Genomic DNA, 20,770 nt, shown 5'->3' with positions numbered 1-20,770 from the left:
TGTTTGTTGTTGTTGCTGTTGCTTACCCTGCTTCTGTTTTTTAGGCCAATTTTGTTTCTTATTGGTATTGGGCTGAACACTCGCTACCGAAGACTGTCCCTGGGGCTGCTTCTTCTCTTTATCAGAAAAAGGCTTAAGACCCTTTGCATTGCGGCCAACGGTTTTATAAGCCGCCACAATTATCCTTGCTAACTGTCGGGGTTTCTCGAGATCGGGAATCGCCTTTAACGCGTTAGCCACCTGAAAGTTCGCTGCATCTCCCTTGACATTTGCAAGGATCAGATCGCAGACTACATCAAAGGTGCCACACAGCCGCATACCCAATTCAACCGCAGACTCCGGTCCGTGATCATCTTGATCACGTTTAAGGACTGTAGACAGATTGGACATAGACGGGGTGCCATAGCACCTCGAATAGACCGCTGCAAAAGTCTTACCCCAGGACTCACAGTCAACAAGCTCAGGGGCCAAATCTTTCGGCAAGCTAAGCGTTAGAATCCGGTGTTTTTCACCAGGAGTCGTATTCGGAAATACTGCTTCCAGCTGGTCGAATTTCTCGGCAAGCCAGAAAGGAAAATCATCCTTATCCTGGGGCTTCTTGCCCATTACGGAATTCACCATGACAGGACTGTTTTTCAAACCAGCCTGCCCTGCCAGAAGGGCTGCACCTCTAGGGGCTGCCCCATGAACATTACGACTTGTGTAATGCACAAGGGCTCTAATCACTGCAATAGGACTACATGAAGTCACCAAAGCTCACCCAATTTACAATTGCCGTGATTAGGGTGAGGAGTAAATCCAGCCAAAGCGGGCCAATTTGCGCCCGGAATGGACAAAGGACCTAATCTCGGAGCGGTTAAAGAGTGGGGTAGGGCGCCACCAAACCAAACTCCATGCTGCCAAACATCAATAGGTACTTCCTGTGCTCTGTACGGAGCATATTCAGCATGTACAGGTGACGCAGTGTACGAGTGGAACACACCAGAATTTGCGTCCACCGCCGGAAATGTCACCCACGAATAATACAGTTCGTATGGGTAAGCATGTTCCGCACTCACCACCAGAACCACAGCCAAGCCTTCAACAGGAACATCATAAGCCCGCAAATGATCACGCACTGCAATGCAACTATGCAGCGGGATGTCCACGGCTTGTGCCATGACTGCACAGGAAGGAGAAAGAACAAAGAGTACTTTGTAGCACAATTGGGTAGTAATTCAAGGAAACCGTTTTAGTAAGATTCAAGCTTGAAAAGACCTATTTCAAAAATAGGTAGGTTTTTCCGGCACCACCGTTTTCCGGAAACAGGAATGTAGGGGTTAAGGTTTGAATGATATACTACTCGAGTGTCATGATGTAAGGCCAACAACGTTGGGCGCCATGTCGCAGGGATTCTGTTCTCTTACAGAACTGTGCATAGAGATCAGGAACCTCAGTGAATTAGGGTGACCCAAAACTCACCTCAGTATCCAACATCCCCTTACCGAGCTAGCTACAGTGTCTCATTGGTCATAACAAACTCCCAATGACTTAGACAAACCAGAACATGAACTTAGAGTACCTCAGGTATCGTGGAACACATGAACACTCTTTCGCTCTATATCATTTCAAACTAGAACGTGGAGTAAAAGAGGACACGTGCAATTTTGAAATATTTATTATTCAATGCAAAGTTCTCAAACGCAGTATCTTATATAATACGAGAAGACATATTATAAAAACCAGAGTTATCAGTATAGTCACTAATCCATAATAAGCAAACGGTGATAGCATATTATAATGCAAAAATCAATAGAAATTTGTATCACCTATTTTTCGCGCTCCCTATTTAGCATACTATATTATATCTAAGAAGGTCTCATTTGGGTTTTAGCAGGGTGGGCCCATACCTCTAAAAGTCAGGAGGAGAGGATCACATCATCAGCTACCAGCTCTCTGCATGCGAAGCACCATCAAGTGTGTTTTTGCATTCTCAGTAACTCTATCTTAAACCCGCTTAGAGCCCAATGTTGGCAGCAACTGTATTTGTGTTATGTCTAGTGGTGCGAGGATCAGAGCTCCCAGCAACCTTGTGTTAGGTTATTCTTAGAGGGTTCAGCACTCACTGTTCAGACAGTGTACCAAGCACGACTGATATCAGAGCAATAACATATTACTCTCAAATAAATCACATCTTTCGTCTAGGTTGAAAGCTACAATAACAATTATGTGTCGTGTGAAAACTGAAGCCAAAGGAAAATATGTTGTTTAAACACTTAATAAACTCATGCTAACTTAACACAGTATATAGAAAAGCAGCATCTATATGACAGTGTAATAGAGATTAAACAGTGTCTTGTAATGTTGAGCCCTCAGGTTTGAAGACCGAAATACTTTCTTGTTCAATAGTAGGACAAGATCAAGGTCTGCGTCGGGGTCCCTCAGTTTTTGCGCCAATGAACTTTCAGTTTTCTCCAGATTGTCTTGGAGACCCGATTGCAGAAAATTATACGCTGTTCTTATCTTCTTTCCCCCTTTTATCAAATAATCAATCATAGGATTAATTGTGGGGAGAGAGATCCTAGGTCTTACAGCCAGCAGTGTTTGAACGATTTGACGGTATAAAAACCAGTGATTTTGGGGAATGCCAAATTTCTGCTGTATTCTTTCAAACCCAAGGATATCATCCCCTACCATAATGTCCACAATGCTCCTCAACCCCTGCTCCTTCCAGACCTGACAGTCTCTACTCTGACCTAAGTGGGGAAAAAGACTAGAGTTCCAAAGACTGATGTTGCCCGTAATCTTCTGGATATTTAAAAATTTCCTGACGGCTTTCCAAATCCCCCAGACCCCTTCCATGATCTTATATCGGGCTCTCTTCTAGTATCTGCGGTCATCTTCAGTCATCAGAACACCCAGAGCCTTTCTCTCCAATAAAAGCTCAAAGATAGTTGGAGGAATCTGATTATCATACTGCTCTTCCCCTGGAGTTGGTTCAGATTGAAACAGTATATTCATTTGTGTCAGGAGGCAAACCCAATGATAAAGCCTGAGATTCGGCATAGACAGACCTCCTCTTGCCCATGGTAGTGACATATGGTTTACCGAACGTCTGATCTTACCATACTGCCATATATACCTTATGAACACCGACATCTTCTCCTATCATCAATGGGATGGCCCGAAACAGATATAGCACTTTGGGGAACATAGTCATTTTTAAGACATTTACCTTTCCGATCAGAGAGAGGTGAAGCACATCAATTCTTTTCAATTCCGCTTCGATGGAGGCAGCCAGGGGTAGATAATTATCTACAATGATCTTATCAACATTAGCTCTTACCCCCAGATATACGGCTGCATCCACAAACTTTTCATCTACCTTTATAATGTTCTTAGTACAAATTATTTGAACTTTCCCCTCATTTAGCAGATACCCTGACGGTCTCCCAAAGTCTTTGGCTAATTGAGCCAGAATCGGCATAGCCAGAGGGGGATCTGTGATTGTTACGGCCAGATCGTCGGCGTAGGCTAAAAGTTTAGTGGTGAAGCCATTGAGCACAACTGGACTGATTAATGGACAGGATAGGATCTTCTGTATTAGAGGGTCTATGTAAAGAGAAAAGAGGATCGGGGAGCAGGGACAGCCTTGGCGCATCCCCCTCCTAATTAGTATTTTATCGGAGTATGTGGTATCCTTGCACTATCCCCTTTTATTATAGAATGTTCTAGCTATGATGCTCTGTGGAATGTTGTCAGTCTGTGGGCTTATGCTGGCAGTTGGCTTGGGGCTGAGCATCTTGCAGGATGTTCCTGTTGGGGTCTTTATGGTTTATACCATCTTATCTACCTAACTTCCAATAAACCATTTATCTATATCTACTGTCTGAGGACCTGATTACTACAGAGTACTCGCCCATAACTTGTACCCGGGCTACTGGGTCCCTATACATGGCTTTGATAGCCCTCATGGTTTTATTTCCAAAGCCTCTACCTGCCATAATACCCCAGAGGAAGTCCCAGACCACGCAGTCAAAGGCTTTCCCACGCACTGGGCGAAGAAAAATGCAGCTTAAAAAAAAACCAGATGTAGTCTTCAAAAAAGAAGTTAAGAAATTCCTTCATAAGAGAGAAAATGACAAGCGCCAACAAGAAGATCAAGACAAAAGGAACAAGAGCCATAAGATACAATACAAGACAAGAGATATACCAAGATAGATACCATCTTCAGAGTAAGGAGCCACTAAAGAAACATCAGCGCAGTAAGAAAAAACGCCCTGTAACGGGGTGTACACGAGGTCCCCCGTCACCGGACCGACACCTCCGCCTACAACTACCAGAATGCATTGGGGCAAGGGGGACTCCGGGGATGAGGACAGCAATGTACTTTTACCATGCTCCCCTGTCTCTCTTTCATCTCAGGACACCGAAGCCGGTATTGCTGATAATGCTGGCGAGGACTGGCCCTTTAACTCATGGCAAGAGGCACACTGGGAGGAGTCGGCATACTACTCATTTCCGTCAAAAGGGGTCCGCCCCGAGGCACAGGGGTGCTTGATCACCCGGAGGTCGGAGGAGGAAGGAGAGGCGAGGACGGAGTGCGAGGAGAATACGGAGACAGGAGGAGAGGACGGCGAGAGAAGTAGGAGAGACGGAGGACGAGAGCGGCGTGGAACATCAGAGGCCGGGGGAGAGATGGAGAGTCACCTTCAGGAAGCAGAGTCGGCGCCTGCTACGGACGGAGAGAAGCCAGGAGGCCACCGTTCCCGCGAGTCGCCCAGCCACTCACCCAGGGGAGGTGCGTGGCTTTCACAGGTGCGTGACCGATTGCGGGGCTGGGTGGATCTTAGAGGTACATTAGGTACCAGACCACGGGAAACCTAACATCCAAGGACCCCTACCCTGTGCACACGCCCCTCCCCTTCACGCTAGTGCACCTTTGTAAATCAGAGCACCGTTGGTTTCCCTCACTCCCTTACCCTGACATCGAGATCTAGTACCGATATCTGATACTTCCCTTGTTCTCTTCTTGTCTTCTGGGGAACGAGAACCCTGCACTCGCAGCGACGGACTCAGACGAGGACGAATCACCCCCTCGAAGCCCGGAAGGGGTCCGAGAGAAGGAGAAGGTCACCCGACGAAGGCGTAGCCGGAGCAGATCCCCAAGAAGATTTAACCCGATTAGGAAGAGTTGTACTGATCACTGGTTTACTGCAATAAAACCTTCATTACCACGAGCCCGCCTGTTGCCCATAACTGAACCCCAGCCGACCCCCAGCGTAACAGTGGTGGAGAATGCGGGCAGTTTAACCCTCGATACAGAGATGGAGACCCTCATACAGCAGCTAATCAAAGGACAGGAGAAGCTAGGATGGGTGGCCGAGCAACAGTTAACCTCCGCTCAGGCTGACCGCGAGATATTGAAGAAGGCCCTAGCCTCTAAAGAGGAATCCCAGCACGTATGGGTGAATCCGGGGACTACAGGGACCGTCAGAGAGGCGCAATCTATACCACATGGCACTTCCGCGGTGTCCCTTCAAAAATACCATCAAGGGGACGACCCGGATTCCTTCATTCTCAATTTTGAGAGGGCTGCCAGAGCCTGTGGGTGGCCCATCAGCAAATGGCCTTTCTTTTTGGCCCCGCTCCTGTCTGGAGAAGCCCAAGCAGCCTACCAGGTTGCCAATCCAAATGGAGATACCCCCTATGAGGACGTAAAGAAGATTATCCTAGATCATTTAGGACTGGACCATGAAGCATATAGACTCCGGTTTAGGAAGGAACGTGGTGCTCCAGGGGAGAACCCCAAGACGCTATTTGTGAGATTGAAAATGGCCGCGGACAAGTGGTTGACCCCTGCCACAAGCACTAAGGCAGATATCATGGATAGAATATATCTGGAACAATACCTAGAGGCGCTGCCTTTCGCTACCCAGAGGTGGCTCAGACAACACCCCAACCTGACTACTGCAGAAGCAGTCGACATGGCAACCAACTTCACGAGGGCCCAGCCCCGCTCATCCGGGTGGGAGCCGGATCGGGTCCACAAACCACCGGTAAAGACAGACAGGCGACCCCCTCCATCCCGCCCTGTGGATCCCCCGAAGCTCTGAAGTTGGAAACCTGAGACCCCCACCTCTGCTGGACCACAATGTTTCGAGTGTGGTAACTGGGGACACATTGCCCGGTTTTGCCCCACCAAAAGACCTCCAGAGGAGCCCATGGAAGTGGGATACTTGCCCCGGGCTGTTCTCTTCTCAGCGGAGATGGGGAGCACGTACAGAGTAAGTGTACAGGTGAACGGGTCCTCCATCCAGGCACTGCTAGATTCAGGCTGTAGGCAGTCGGTCATACAAACGAAACACGTAGCGAAATCCCAGTACTTACCACGACAAGTAGTAGCCATCCGATGTGTACACGGAGATGTCAAAACCTACCCTCTGGCTCAGGTCCCCATAAACCCCCCGAAGGGCCCCCAGCAGTTGATACGGGTAGGAGTCCTTAGCTCCCTTCCCGAAGACTTAATCATAGGAACAGACAACCCCCGGTTTCTCCATTGGTTTAGACACAGCTTACAAAAACACGAGATCCCCTCTATGTCCCCCAAACCAGCTCTGTTGGCACCCGAGCCCTGGGTATTAGACCGGAGTTTTAAGTTTGCGCAGATCAACGATCCCTCCCTCTTCAACGCTTGGGAACAGGCTCACCAGGATGGTGACAATCCCCAACCAAGGTATCCCCGTTTTTTAATCCGTCATGACCTACTGTACCGACAGGGCAAAGAAGAGGAAGAAGGCCAACTCCTGGTTCCCCTCTCCTTCCGGGACCAGATACTCTTCTTTGCACATAGTCATCTAGTGGCCGGACACATAGGATCAGAGAAGACGACACAGAATATACTGCGATATTTCTATTGGCCCGGCATCTACAAGGACGCTACTCGATACTGCCAGGAATGTAGCGTGTGCCAGAGGAAGAACATGACCAGACCCCAAGCAGTACCTTTACAGCCTCTTCCCATCATCGGCAAACCATTCGAGAGAGTAGGAATGGATATCATCGGCCCGTTACCCAAAACCAAGAAAGGATTCCAGTACGTATTGGTGGTTGTGGATTACGCCACGAGGTTTCATGAGGCCTTCCCCCTAACCGCCACTACTACCCGGCAGGTCGCCGACAAAATGATAGAATTGTTTAGCAGAGTGGGGTTCCCCAAAGAAATCCTGACCGACCAGGGAACCCCCTTTGTATCACGATTGATGAAAGAAGTGTGCAAAAACCTGGACGTCCATCAAATTAGAACCTCCGTATACCACCCACAAACGGATGGGTTAGTGGAGAGATATAATCGCACCCTAAAGACCACCTACACCTTACAAATCGGCACAAAGAGGACACAAGCCTATCATATCAATATGCTTAAGAAATGGCTCGGAAGACCCCCCTCGGATGTACAGGTGGCCACCCGTACGCCTGGGGAGAACAACACCACAAGAGAGCAGCTGATCATAAACGAAGACTTAACACAAACCCAAACTAATGACCTACTACAGCTCCTACAACGACACGAGAGCCTGTTCTCGGATCAACCCGGACGAACGACGATGGCAGAACATTGTATCAAGACCATTCCTGGAAAAACCATACAGATGAAACCCTACAGGGTCCCAGAAGCAAGGAGAGCAGCCATCCGGAAGGAAGTGAAAGACATGTTGGACCTGGGGGTAATCAGACCCTCTACGAGTCAGTGGTCAAGTCCCATCGTGATGATCCCCAAACCTGACGGAAGTCGACGATTTTGTATGGATTTTCGGGCGCTTAATGACATCTCGGAGTTCGATGCGTACCCAATTCCGCGAGTCGACGAAATGATAGAAAAACTGGGAGAAGCAAGATACATCACGACCCTGGACTTAACCAAGGGATATTGGCAGGTGCCCTTGAGGGAGGAAGATAAAGAGAAAACCACCTTTAGTACCGATACAGGGCACTACGAGTTTACTGTCCTCCCTTTCGGGCTACATGGAGCCCCTGCTACATTTCAGAGACTCATGAACACCGTTCTGGCCCCGGTCTCTTCCATCGCAGCAGCCTATTTGGATGACATTGTGATACATAGTAAAACCTGGGAAGACCACCTACTGCATCTGCACCGGGTCTTTCTGGCTTTGGAGAATGCCGGACTCAAAGTCAACGCAAAAAAATCTAAGATCGCTTTCCAGAAAGTGAAATACCTTGGGTACATGTTGGGCCACGGTGTGATAGAGCCCCAAATTGAGAAGGTAAGGGCCATTGCCGATACCCCTTTCCCGACCACCCGAAAAGAGATGAGGGCGTTTCTGGGCTTAGTGGGTTATTACCGCAGGTTTATCCCTTCGTTTGCCGACATAGCAGCCCCCCTCACTGACGCCTTACGTAACCCAGGTAAATCAGGTACCCTTATCCGCCCTACTGACGCCATGTACACGGCCTTTCAACAATTGAAACGCCTCATCACCTCCACCCCGGTGTTAACTTCCCCCGATTTCTCAGTTCCCTTTATCCTGCATACAGATGCCTCGGAGTATGGGATTGGGGCGGTGTTGTCTCAAAAAGGGTCGGATGGTCTAGAGCACCCCATTGTTTATGTGAGTCGTAAACTGTTCCCGAGGGAGTTGAAATATGCTACTATTGAGAAGGAGTGTTTGGCGGTACGGTGGGCAGTTGAGAAACTTGCATATTACTTGGAGGGGCACCCGTTCGATCTGTACACAGACCATGCTCCCCTTTTGTGGATGGCCCGTAATAAATCTAACAACGCACGTGTAATGAGGTGGTTCCTAGCGTTACAGCCCTATGCATTTACTGTCAGACACACAAAAGGAACGGAGAATGTAAGTGCGGACTTCCTCTCGCGTCATCCGCTCCCCGATCGGGAGCATCCTAGGGGGGAGGTGTGTAACGGGGTGTACACGAGGTCCCCCGTCACCGGACCGACACCTCCGCCTACAACTACCAGAATGCATTGGGGCAAGGGGGACTCCGGGGATGAGGACAGCAATGTACTTTTACCATGCTCCCCTGTCTCTCTTTCATCTCAGGACACCGAAGCCGGTATTGCTGATAATGCTGGCGAGGACTGGCCCTTTAACTCATGGCAAGAGGCACACTGGGAGGAGTCGGCATACTACTCATTTCCGTCAAAAGGGGTCCGCCCCGAGGCACAGGGGTGCTTGATCACCCGGAGGTCGGAGGAGGAAGGAGAGGCGAGGACGGAGTGCGAGGAGAATACGGAGACAGGAGGAGAGGACGGCGAGAGAAGTAGGAGAGACGGAGGACGAGAGCGGCGTGGAACATCAGAGGCCGGGGGAGAGACGGAGAGTCACCTTCAGGAAGCAGAGTCGGCGCCTGCTACGGACAGAGAGAAGCCAGGAGGCCACCGTTTCCGCGAGTCGCCCAGCCACTCACCCAGGGGAGGTGCGTGGCTTTCACAGGTGCGTGACCGATTGCGGGGCTGGGTGGATCTTAGAGGTACATTAGGTACCAGACCACGGGAAACCTAACATCCAAGGACCCCTACCCTGTGCACACGCCCCTCCCCTTCACGCTAGTGCACCTTTGTAAATCAGAGCACCGTTGGTTTCCCTCACTCCCTTACCCTGACATCGAGATCTAGTACCGATATCTGATACTTCCCTTGTTCTCTTCTTGTCTTCTGGGGAACGAGAACCCTGCACTCGCAGCGACGGACTCAGACGAGGACGAATCACCCCCTCGAAGCCCGGAAGGGGTCCGAGAGAAGGAGAAGGTCACCTGACGAAGGCGTAGCCGGAGCAGATCCCCAAGAAGATTTAACCCGATTAGGAAGAGTTGTACTGATCACTGGTTTACTGCAATAAAACCTTCATTACCACGAGCCCGCCTGTTGCCCATAACTGAACCCCAGCCGACCCCCAGCGTAACACGCCCCCACCAGTGTCCATCACATCAGACGGCCTTTGCCAAAACGTTCTGTGAGTGGTTTCCTTGTACATATGGTCATCATATGCATCAGAAGTAAGCATGATGTTATTTTTACTTGTTTTTGGCTCTTAGAAATTCAGTGCGACCTGCGATGAGACATTTAAATCTTGTGCCGGTTAGAGCATGTAGTACACTGTCTACACAAGATTTATTTATTCATTTTTTCTTGGTCGTTTGTGTACAAGAAAAAACCGGTACCTTCACGAGCGCAAGTTTAACATTGTCGTGTTGAAATTCATCATTTTAGTTTAGATGCCTTAAAAGACATTAATCGCTAGTTTACACCAAGCGGAAGCACTGTTTACATCTCGAGTTTATGTCAGAAGCATTGTTTACATTTCGTAACGTTCAACTTGGGATTGGCAGAGAAACGAACAATAAATGTTTTAAGCTGTTCAGTTAAGTCACATTTATAGCGTTTAAAGGGTGTGTGAAGCTGTTCCTCGAACTGTCTTAGCAAGAAGAACATGAGTGGGCACTGGAGGAATTGGTGTAATTTTACATCGTTATCTTTGTTTTTAATGAAAACATTATTTTCAACGAAAACATTATTTTCATCTGCGTCATGCAATGTGCTCTAGATATCAACTGTCATTTGTAATCCTGACAAACACGCAAGGCTTACCTTTGATCCTGAGCACTTTATGACGTTTTGGGAGTATGCGTCATCTTCACGTTTGTAAGCAACGCTGTGCGCAGAGCCACTCGGTGCAACGTAGGAAACGTGCCATTTTGCGTACTGGGTTTACTTGTCCATTGTCACCATGGCAACTATCTTTCAAGGAGAAGCATGTCATTTTTGTCAAAATCCTTCAACAAGGACAATAAAAGACTTGCGGTTTTTCGTACTGGCGAAATGGTTATCCTGTCTGGCAGTGTATTTTAAAAAAAGAAGAAAACTTACAGTTTAAGTCGGAAAAATGACAGCTACGACCTTCATAAGATCGACGATCTGTTTTGGGGACCTCGGGTGAGAGACCGCTCACCGGAGCATAGACTAACTTTTATTGTATTTTGCTGGCCATTTTATAATAGAGAAAGTTTTATGTTGCGGTATTCTGTGTGTTGAGGTATTGTGTGGCTGTGATCTTAAACAGTAGTGTTTTGGGTTGTAGCGTTTTTGTGTTTCTATGCAGTTCTTTTTGTGTGTGTCTGACTGGTTCTTTTCGTGTGTGTATTACTAGCTGTTATCTTAAATTTCAGCGTTTTGTGTTCCAATGCAGTTCTTTTTGTGATGACACGCATTAGTAGCGTTTTGTGTTTCAATGTAGTTTGACACGCACTTTGTCTAGGAGTGGGTTGTAGTCCTGTGATCCTTTGGAATGGGTTTTGGATTTGTATCTTATTTAAGCAGTCCCATATTCTATTTTGACCTTTTGTTCACTTTACTCTGGTTGAGAGGTGTATTATTTTGGAATGGGTTTTAGTCCCATTACCCTGGAACACGCTAGTTTTTTTAAAAAAATGAGATGTTTAGTTTTATTAGAGGGGGTTTTGGTCCCACCTTTGTGTTTTTGTTAGGGGGTGTCAGTCCCACCTAAATAGTGTTACACTAGGGTTTGAGTCCCATAGTGTCTCTTAAATGAGTGGTGGCGTTTTTGGCTACGTCACAGTCTTCTCATGTGAGAAGCACTTTGGAGTGGGTTACAAGTCCCATTACCCTAGTTAATGGTTTGTTTATCCTTGTTTAACATTCTTGGTCCCTAGTTTTTGGGGCAGGTTTAGGTTTTGGGTTTGGGTCCCATTTTTATCGGTCCTTAGTTTTTAGGGCTAGATATGGGTCTTGGTCCCTTCATCGACTATTTTACACTTAAGGGTAGGAATTTGTGTTTTAAGTTCCTTTCTTCTTATTTCACTGTAGTCTTTATCCATTTTAGAAGGCATTCTTATTCCTATTAGTGGGATTACTTTATTAGCCTTGTTTTATTGGTTTTCTTTCTAATACACGTGGGTCGTAGTCCTATTGTGTCTTTTATTAGAGGAGTGGCATTATTTTATTCCTTGTTACTTTATGAGAGCTCAATGTTTACATATTTTAATTTTGTTCAAAATTAGAGGAGGAGGAGGATGGTGAGGTTTATTCTATATTTTCACTTTCTTTCTTTCTTCTTTAACAGTTTTTGTATTTCTGTTTTCCCTCTTGTGATGTTATTTTAATTCCATCCTTGGGTTACAGATTTCTTAATATTTGTATTATATTTCTGTGCTTTGTTTTTCCCTTTAAGTTTATTGTCTTCCGTTATTAAAGGGAGAGGATAATGTGGTATCCTTGCACTATCCCCTTTTATTATAGAATGTTCTAGCTATGATGCTCTGTGGAATGTTGGCAGTCTGTGGGCTTATGCTGGCAGTTGGTTTGCGGCTGAGCATCTTGCAGGATGTTCCTGTTGGGGTCTTTATGGTTTATACCATCTTATCTACCTAACTTCCAATAAACCATTTATCTATATCTACTGTCTGAGGACCTGATTACTACAGAGTACTCGCCCATAACTTGTACCCGGGCTACTGGGTCCCTATACATGGCTTTGATAGCCCTCATGGTTTTATTTCCAAAGCCTCTACCTGCCATAATACCCCAGAGGAAGTCCCAGACCACGCGGTCGAAGGCTTTCTCCGCGTCTAAAAGGATCATGGCCATTTCCCTCCCCGAGGCAGCATGGGCGCCGAACAGCGCGATAGCCCGTCTTGTATGGTCCGTTGTGCCTCTACCTGGTACGAACCCATGCTGCCACGGAGAGACGAGATGTCCTATGATCCTACCCAATCTCTTAGCCCACACCTTAGAGTATAATTTCGTGTCAGTGTTAATAAGCGAGATTGGGCGATACGATCCTGGGATCTCTTTTGGTTTCCCTTTCTTGTTAAATATATTAATATTCGTATCTTTCCAGGAATCTGGGATTGAGCCTGAACAAAGTATACCGTTAAACAGATCAAGCAGAATGGGGGCGATCTCGGTTTCTAGGCATTTATAGACCTCTAAGGGGATTCCGTTGGGGCCTGCTGCCTTACCGGCTGCTAGCTCCTGTAAGGCTGTTAAAATCTCACTTATAGTTATATCTCTTTCCAATTCCTCTATATCCTGATCATCTAACCTCGGACCTACATCCCCACAGTTCAAATTCTGATCATAAGTACCGCCCTCCTCATCATACAGTTTTTGATAAAAGTTCTTAAAGACTCTTAATATCTCCTTAGGCTCAGTGTATTCGGTTCCCTCTTCCTGTATGCTGGATATTAAACTCTTAGTCCTATCTTGTCTAATCCGAAGTGCCAATGCCCTCCCTGCCTGCTCTCCTGTTTCATAACGCTTTGCCCTTGAAGATTGATATTGACTAGTTTCCTTCTGCGTTACAATCCTTTGTAACTCTGCCTCGATACTGGTAAGTTTACTTTGACTATCCTGGCCATCCATACCTTGTCCTATGTCCTTGATGTGCTGCTCTTTGGCCGTTGCTAAATCACCCATAAGTCTCTCAATCTCACTTCTATCCTCCCTCCTTAACCTTGCTGAGCAACTTATAGTTTCCCCCCTCAGGAAGGCCTTAAATGCTTTCCAAACTCCGTTACGTGAGGTACTATACGGATTTGCGTCATAGTACTCCTTAGACCACTTTTCTGATCTGTTCCACACATCTGCTATCTGATAATAGTCTCCTTTCAATTGTCCAGCAAGTGTGCCTCCTCTCTACCTTGGCTACCTCCCAAACCAAAATCAAAGGGTTATGGTCTGAAATTGTTTTAGGAAGTTTCTTGATGCAAACCTTATTCAGCTCAGGGGAGGAGATCAAAAAATAGTCTAGTTTAGTGTGTTTTTGGAAAGGGTCAGAGAAGTAAGTGAACCCCAGGTTTTGTGGTTCCTTATCCCCCCAGACATCTTTCAACCCATGTGACCTCATGAGAGCATCCAAAGCCCTGAATACTCTGGGTTACTGTCCCGTATATAGTCCCTGTTTATTCCAATCAACTGAAATGTTTAAATCCCCACATGATATCATGGGGGTGGGCCAGGTGGCTACCTCTCCCTCTAAGATGTCGAATATCTCAGGATCATCCTGATTTGAGCCATACACTATACATATTGTGTAGCCCAAGTCAAGCTCGGTTATCACCCATCTCCCAAAACTATCAGCTTTAATTCTTTTGGTACCTCCTAAAGAGGGCCTAGCTAAAATAGCAACTCCCCTAACTGAGGATGTTTGGGAGGAGCATGCCAGCAGCTCATAGCTTCTAATTGACATCAGATTCCTTTTCATCCAGGGGAGATGCGTCTCCTGGAGACACAGCACATCGATATTATTACATTTAACAAAGTGTGCCAGCCGTTGGCGCTTCCTCCAATCGTTCAGCCCATCTACATTGACAGTACAAATCTTAATGTTTGACATATTCATGAGTTGTTAATTCCTGGGTAAACAATCGCCTAATCTTAACTAAATATTTCCCAGCAAAAGAACAGCAGAAATACTCATAGCGACATGAATACACAAAGCACCAAGTTTTCTCAATTTTTTCCCCATGCCTCCCACCCCCTCCCCTCCATCAACCCCCAGCCTCCCTCCCCTCCCCTGCACCCTCTCTCGTGAGGCGCTCAGTGCTGTTCTGAGCACGTGATGGTCACATACGGAGCAGTGAAGACTTGTGAAATAAAGAATATAAACCTTTTAACTCAATTACCCCTAAGACCGGCTAGCTATTACCTCCTAGCTATTTACGAGGCCATCTAAACCACCAAACCCTTGAAAAATCAATTGCTAGATCCAAGACTGGAAAGACAGGCATGCACTAAGACTAGTTAAGCCCCTTGAGAGTCAAGATACTCTTTTGCTTTGATTTCAGAGGCAAAGTACAATGGTCTCCCTTCATTTATTATTTTTAGTTGGGCCGGATTGATCAGGTATGCTTGGAGCTTTTTCTCCTGAAAGGGCCTGATCCGTTGTCTTAGTCTCCAGCGTCTCTCAACCATCGCATGACAGAAATCCGGGCGGACAAAGAAATCCACCCCTTCGACTGACCTTTTCGCATCAGGTCTCGCTTTATCTGCTATCGCCTGCCTCAGCACAAAATTGTCCAGAAAAATTCAAATTGCCATGGGTTTATCCCCTTCCTTTGCGTTCTTGTGGAACCTGAAAGGGGTGCGATGTGCTCTCTGGATTTCCACAGGCCAGTTCCAATTGGAGAGTTCGGAAAACGCTTGCTCGAAGAGTTTGATGATATAGGCTCTCACGTCTTGCCCTTCTGCACCCTCCGGTATTCCCAAAATCCTTAAGTTATTCCGTCTGAGCTGATTCTCCATATCTTCCAGTTTCCACTGGATGTCCTCTACTTGGGAGCTTTGAGCCTCGACCTTGCTAGTTGCTGCTGCAGCTTCCATTTCTGTTGAAACAATTCTTTCCTCAAGATTTGACACCCAGTCACCTAAATTAGTACAGGCTTTTGAAAGCTTTCTAACAGCACCCTACTTTTTCCTTATAGTGGCCTGGGATTTACGGTTGTCTCTTGATGTATTATCTCCAGAAGTGACATCTGGGCGGATTCGCCACACGGGCTGCCCTGCAATGGCATAGCTGATGAGTGATCCCAACTGAGCTTGTTATGGGTAGGCTCTTTCCCTTTAATTCCTACTGGAGGTTTGACTGCTGTCGGGGGGGCTCTTGCTCAGGGTCGCTTTCGGAATCCAAGTTGCTATCCTCCAGGTTGGAGCTATGGCCTTCCTCTTCATCTTCAGACCATTCGCCACCTTCTGAAACTGAATAGAAACATTCACTTGGGACTTTCTCCTTGTCTTTACTTTTGCCAGTTTCCAGGGGGCCTTCATTGTTATTGACCGGGGCCGCGGCCATGCCCAGATCGCCTACAGCAATCACAACTTAAAGCCTTCTCCTGTCTTTAATTCAATAATGTTATTTAATGTTATTTATGTGTAACAGCAACCCAGGGCATCCAAAGGGTGCACAAAATAACTAACTCGCCTCTTAGTTCACTATTGGTATCGTTGTCAGGGTGGGAGGGAGCATGAATGTATCTGAAATAATGTTTTAAACTATCACCTAAAAAAAAATACTTCTCAATTCAACTATATAATCTAATGTAATTTTTTGTGGAAAGGATTCTCCATGTTAATGAAATGCACTTTTTTGATTTTGACAAAACGTTATCATATTTTTACACATTTGCTGAAAGATGTCATAAAAAATGAAGGTGTTCCTAAAGTTAAGTGGTGTTCCTAAAGTTAAGTGGTGCAGGACATCTTCTTTTCTTTTACAGCAGTTAATCTGTAAATTAATGCTTGCCAGTCTATTTAACATTTCTGTGAATATTACTTCTGAGTCGAATAAACAGCAGTTCGGTGCTGGGGTTGTCCAGGGTGCCGCATGTAAAGTTCAGGAGGGCCGCATGAGCCCCCTAGACTGTACTTTAAGTATCACTGCTCCAGACCATCCAGCACACCGCTGCACAACTTTTACTTGACCTCCCACACCACACCCACATTATACCATACCTCAGGAAGCTTCACTGGCTCCACATTCACAAGCACAATGAATTCAAACTTCTCACGTACACATACAACCCCCCTCAGAACACAGGATCAGAATACCTAAACAGTTGCATACACTTTCACCAACCTACCAGACACCTTTGCTCTGACTCACTAACACCCACTCCCCCATCTGCAAAATCAAAACTGGAAGTTGCTCATCCTCCTACGTCACACTCAAAACATGGAATGACTTCCCTCAACCCATCAGAGCCTCCTCCTCACTTCTTGAGTTCCATAAGAAGCTGAAGTCTTGGCTGTTCGCACAAGCGCCTCGGGAACCACACACCTACACACCCGCCCAAGTGCCTGGATACCCTCTTGGATGATTAGTGTGCTATACAAATCAATATACCATAGCACCAAGGTGGACATTCAGGTCGTTCTCCCCTCACAGTCAGCAGGGCCATTGTAGTGGCTGAGCTCCAAGATAGGCCAGAGCTGTGTGTTTACTCCAGTGTCAACTCCATGAACTTGGCCCTCCTTGCTGTGAAGAGTGGGCCCGGACCCTGTTGAGCCCAACACTGGGTTCAAGTGGGTGCAGAAGAGAATCAGAGGTAGTCCAGCACCATTATGCTGCTTCTGTTCCACACAGCACGGCCCCAAGGAAAGAGAGAAGGGATGTGGGAACACACTCCAAGTCCATGGTGCCCTGTAAGGTTTCTGGTGTCAGGTTGAGAGAAATTTCCGATGACAGGTTCCAAATTAAACACAGGTACTTGGGCAACACACTCCCATTAGTTATGAGAGGAGTCTGCTGCTATAACTGGCAGGAGAGGCCATGTATTGCTGGTGGTCTACAGAGGCCTCAGAGAAACAGCCATCTTGGTCTGTAACTTTGACTCAGCCCCCCTCAAAATTGAACCTTAAGTTAATAATTCTTTGTTCAGTTTATGACTAACACCGTTGGCTTTTTGATTTTATTCCACTTGGATTTTTTTCTCCAAATAAAAGGTATGGTTATTTTCTCAGTTCTTCAAGATATGTGTGATCTGTACTTGCCCTCAAAGGACATTTGAATGTTACTTGTCATCAGCCTTTGAGAACGCACACAATCGAGGAAGTGTCCATTCTTCTAAGGATTTCCCTAATGATGGGCATCATATAAAGGTGAATGCTGTTTCCTTCGGTAGATCAACAAAGTTTCAATGGCAGATTACAGACGTCACTCAGAAGACCAACCTTGGTGATGCTAACTCTTGAACTTGGTTAGCAGCCTCTATCAACTTACATACAAATTTGAACGAAGGGGTAACATTGTGTTAACTAGCAACAGTCAATTATTGATAGTTTTGTGGATCATGGACGGGATCTTCACTGTGAAGGAGATAACAATTATCCTGGTCTCACTAATCCCAACAATAATTTGCCTCCAGGGAACATGGGAAGATGATGATTTTGGACTTGGCACACATTATGTGATATATTGTCCAACCATCCATTCTTCTCGATGCCATGCCAAGGGTTGATTGGCTAAACACATTCATCAAACAGAAATATACTAATGTGTGCCTGGATAGCAACAATGTTGTTGGCGTCAAAATATGGTTGGATCATCAGGATGACCCATTATTGTTGTTGATTGTGAATTTATTCCACCACAATGCTTAACACAAATGAAACAATTACATTTGACAATTTCCCAGAAAGGGAACATACTGACAATATAATGTAGTATGGTGACCTCTCTACATCATTGGTAAACTTCTTTAGAGATAAGGGTTTGAAAACTATTTGGAATAGCCAAGAACTTTTGTTAAATACAAAGTTTAAAGGAATAAAAGAGGAACTTGCTATTAAGATGACTCTAAGAAATTAGTTGTGTTTGTGTGGATATTTGTATTTATATGGATATACCAACCAACACCACCTGAATATGGTCTAGTTCTCAGTCATTTATTGACTATGTAACATATTCATGTAATTTGTTTGCATCCAATCTATTCTTCCTATGTTAGGGCGACCATAAATTAATTTTATGTTCCACTTCTCTTACTATATCTTGAGGTTTTAGTTGGCATCTAACTGGAGGGAGCTTTTAGCCCACAACTCTAGTGATCGTTTATATTTGGACACTTAACCTGTTAATAATCATCAATTATTTTTAGTCTTAGCGATGTTGTTATTACTAATTGGAATATTTATTAAAAAGGGAGGAAATTCTAAAAAGAAATCATTAACTATCTATTGGTAGGGAAAAAGAATGTGGAATGGCATCTATGCGCAGAGCTAAACAACGTATAGCATAGGCAACACTTCTTTTATTGCCCCTGTAGCACATGTGTTGTTCTGAGCACCAAAAAAGGGGAAAGGCTTGCTACTTGTTAAAAAAGATTGCCAGTAGATAGCTCTAGCCTAGTGTGGTGCTCTCTTCAAGAGACCTGGCAACAATGCTGCGGTTTAACTGCATCATATACTGGGAAAACATATCACAAACTCTACAATTTCTATTTCCATGTCGAAATGGTGTACCTATGTTTCTTCTCTGTATGCAGGAAATATAATTATCCTAATTGATTCAGCAGACAAATTGAACCTGTCACCTAAGCCCTCTAACACATTGTTAGTGACATTCATTCATTCGGATGTATGTCGTTACTATGCATGCTTTTACAACGCATGCCTTTACCACGCGGGTTTTACAACGCAAGTGGTTAGAACGACTTGCGTTGGGGGGCGCTGGATAGTGAATAGTTTAATTTACTATTCCAGCTCCAGTCTCCGTGGATAGTAGGGAAGGTTTTGGATAGTAAATTAAACTATTCCCTATCCTACAGCTCCCCCCAGCGCAAGTCGTTGTAACGACTTGTGTTGTAAAAGTTGCGTGGTAAAGGTACTGCGTGGTAAAAGTTGCGTTGTAAACGCTGTTCCCCATTCATTCATCCCTCCATCTATTATCGAATTACATAAAAATGGCTAGGAATTCAGCAGCAAAAGGCCCTGATAGTTTGTCAGTTTTTTATAATGAAAAAGCTGGGGAGCATTTGTATGCTCATTGGGCAGTCCGGTTCCTGATTCTTGGAGAGGCAGTATCAATGTCCCATGTTAAAAATGGGTTTCTAGATCCTTGCCCCTGAACTACTGGTAAAGTGACCTCCTGGATGTCTCTGGTAAGCTATTTTGTAAATCTGCTTGAACACCTTGAGGACTGGGTAATAGAAAGTTGGATCCTCCCTATTGAACAATCTGGCTGCAGCTTTCAGCAATCATTCTCTCATAATATTGCTGTGGTATACACTATTCTGGATAAATATAATGCTATTCTATATCAGCTAGTGTATGCAGATTTTATTGATTTTACCACAACTTTTGTTAGTATAGACAGACTTACATTATCCTGGGAGCTGGGGTATTTGGGTATCCCAGGCAGCTTAGTAAAACTCATAATTGGCCTTCCCTCTGATACTCCTGTGCAGTATTAATGGACAAATACTAAGACTTTACTTCATGCATAATCATAGAGAATGGGTTGCATAATTGTTCTACGTCTTTTATAACTATACATTTTTTTCAGCAAATATTCTTAGGGGATACAATGTTTCCTCCACGCTTGAGGTAGAGAGTCTTTTAAATGCTGCGATAGGAAGCAGTTGATATCATCTTTCACCTCACCACAACTGACCTATAACATAGTCTTGATGCTCTAAATTCCTTTGCTCAAGACCACTTTTTAAAAGTTCTTATTGACAACAATAATATGGCTGTCTTCTGTAAAACCTAAGGGAATGTTAAGTTCAATTGGAGATTTGATACTATGAAAATGAAGAGGGTTAAGCACTACACCTACCTTGGTATGATGATTCAACATAAACATTATGTAAAACACCATATTCAGCAACACACCTCATTTGTCTTATCTCATGGGGGGTAATTCCCAAAATGTATAATGCCATGGGTAAGACACTTGATGAATGCCCTCAAAGTGAATGAGATAAAAGTGCATGCTACTGCATTGTTTCAGTAAAATGTCTTCTACGTAGTAACCTTTTTTAATAAAACTGAAGGGACATGAAGGGACTTTGCATTCGCGTGTATGCGCTATTCTCGCAAGATGTACATCTGACGTAGGGGACTTGCAGGAGAGACGATGAGGAGGAGGAGGGGGGCAGCCCGGGAATGCTGCAGTACAGGTAAGTGTGTTTATTTCTTTTTAATTTTTTTTAATATTTCTTATTGGGGAGGTGGAGGCGGGGAGCCTATTTGGTGAGGGGGGGGCTGGCTAACTCCGCTCGCTGGGGAGTCGGA

The sequence above is a fragment of the Lissotriton vulgaris genome, chromosome 11 (assembly GCF_964263255.1).
Source record: "Lissotriton vulgaris chromosome 11, aLisVul1.2, whole genome shotgun sequence".
Lineage (NCBI taxonomy): Eukaryota > Metazoa > Chordata > Amphibia > Caudata > Salamandridae > Lissotriton > Lissotriton vulgaris.
Note: the sequence above shows the minus strand (reverse complement) of the source record.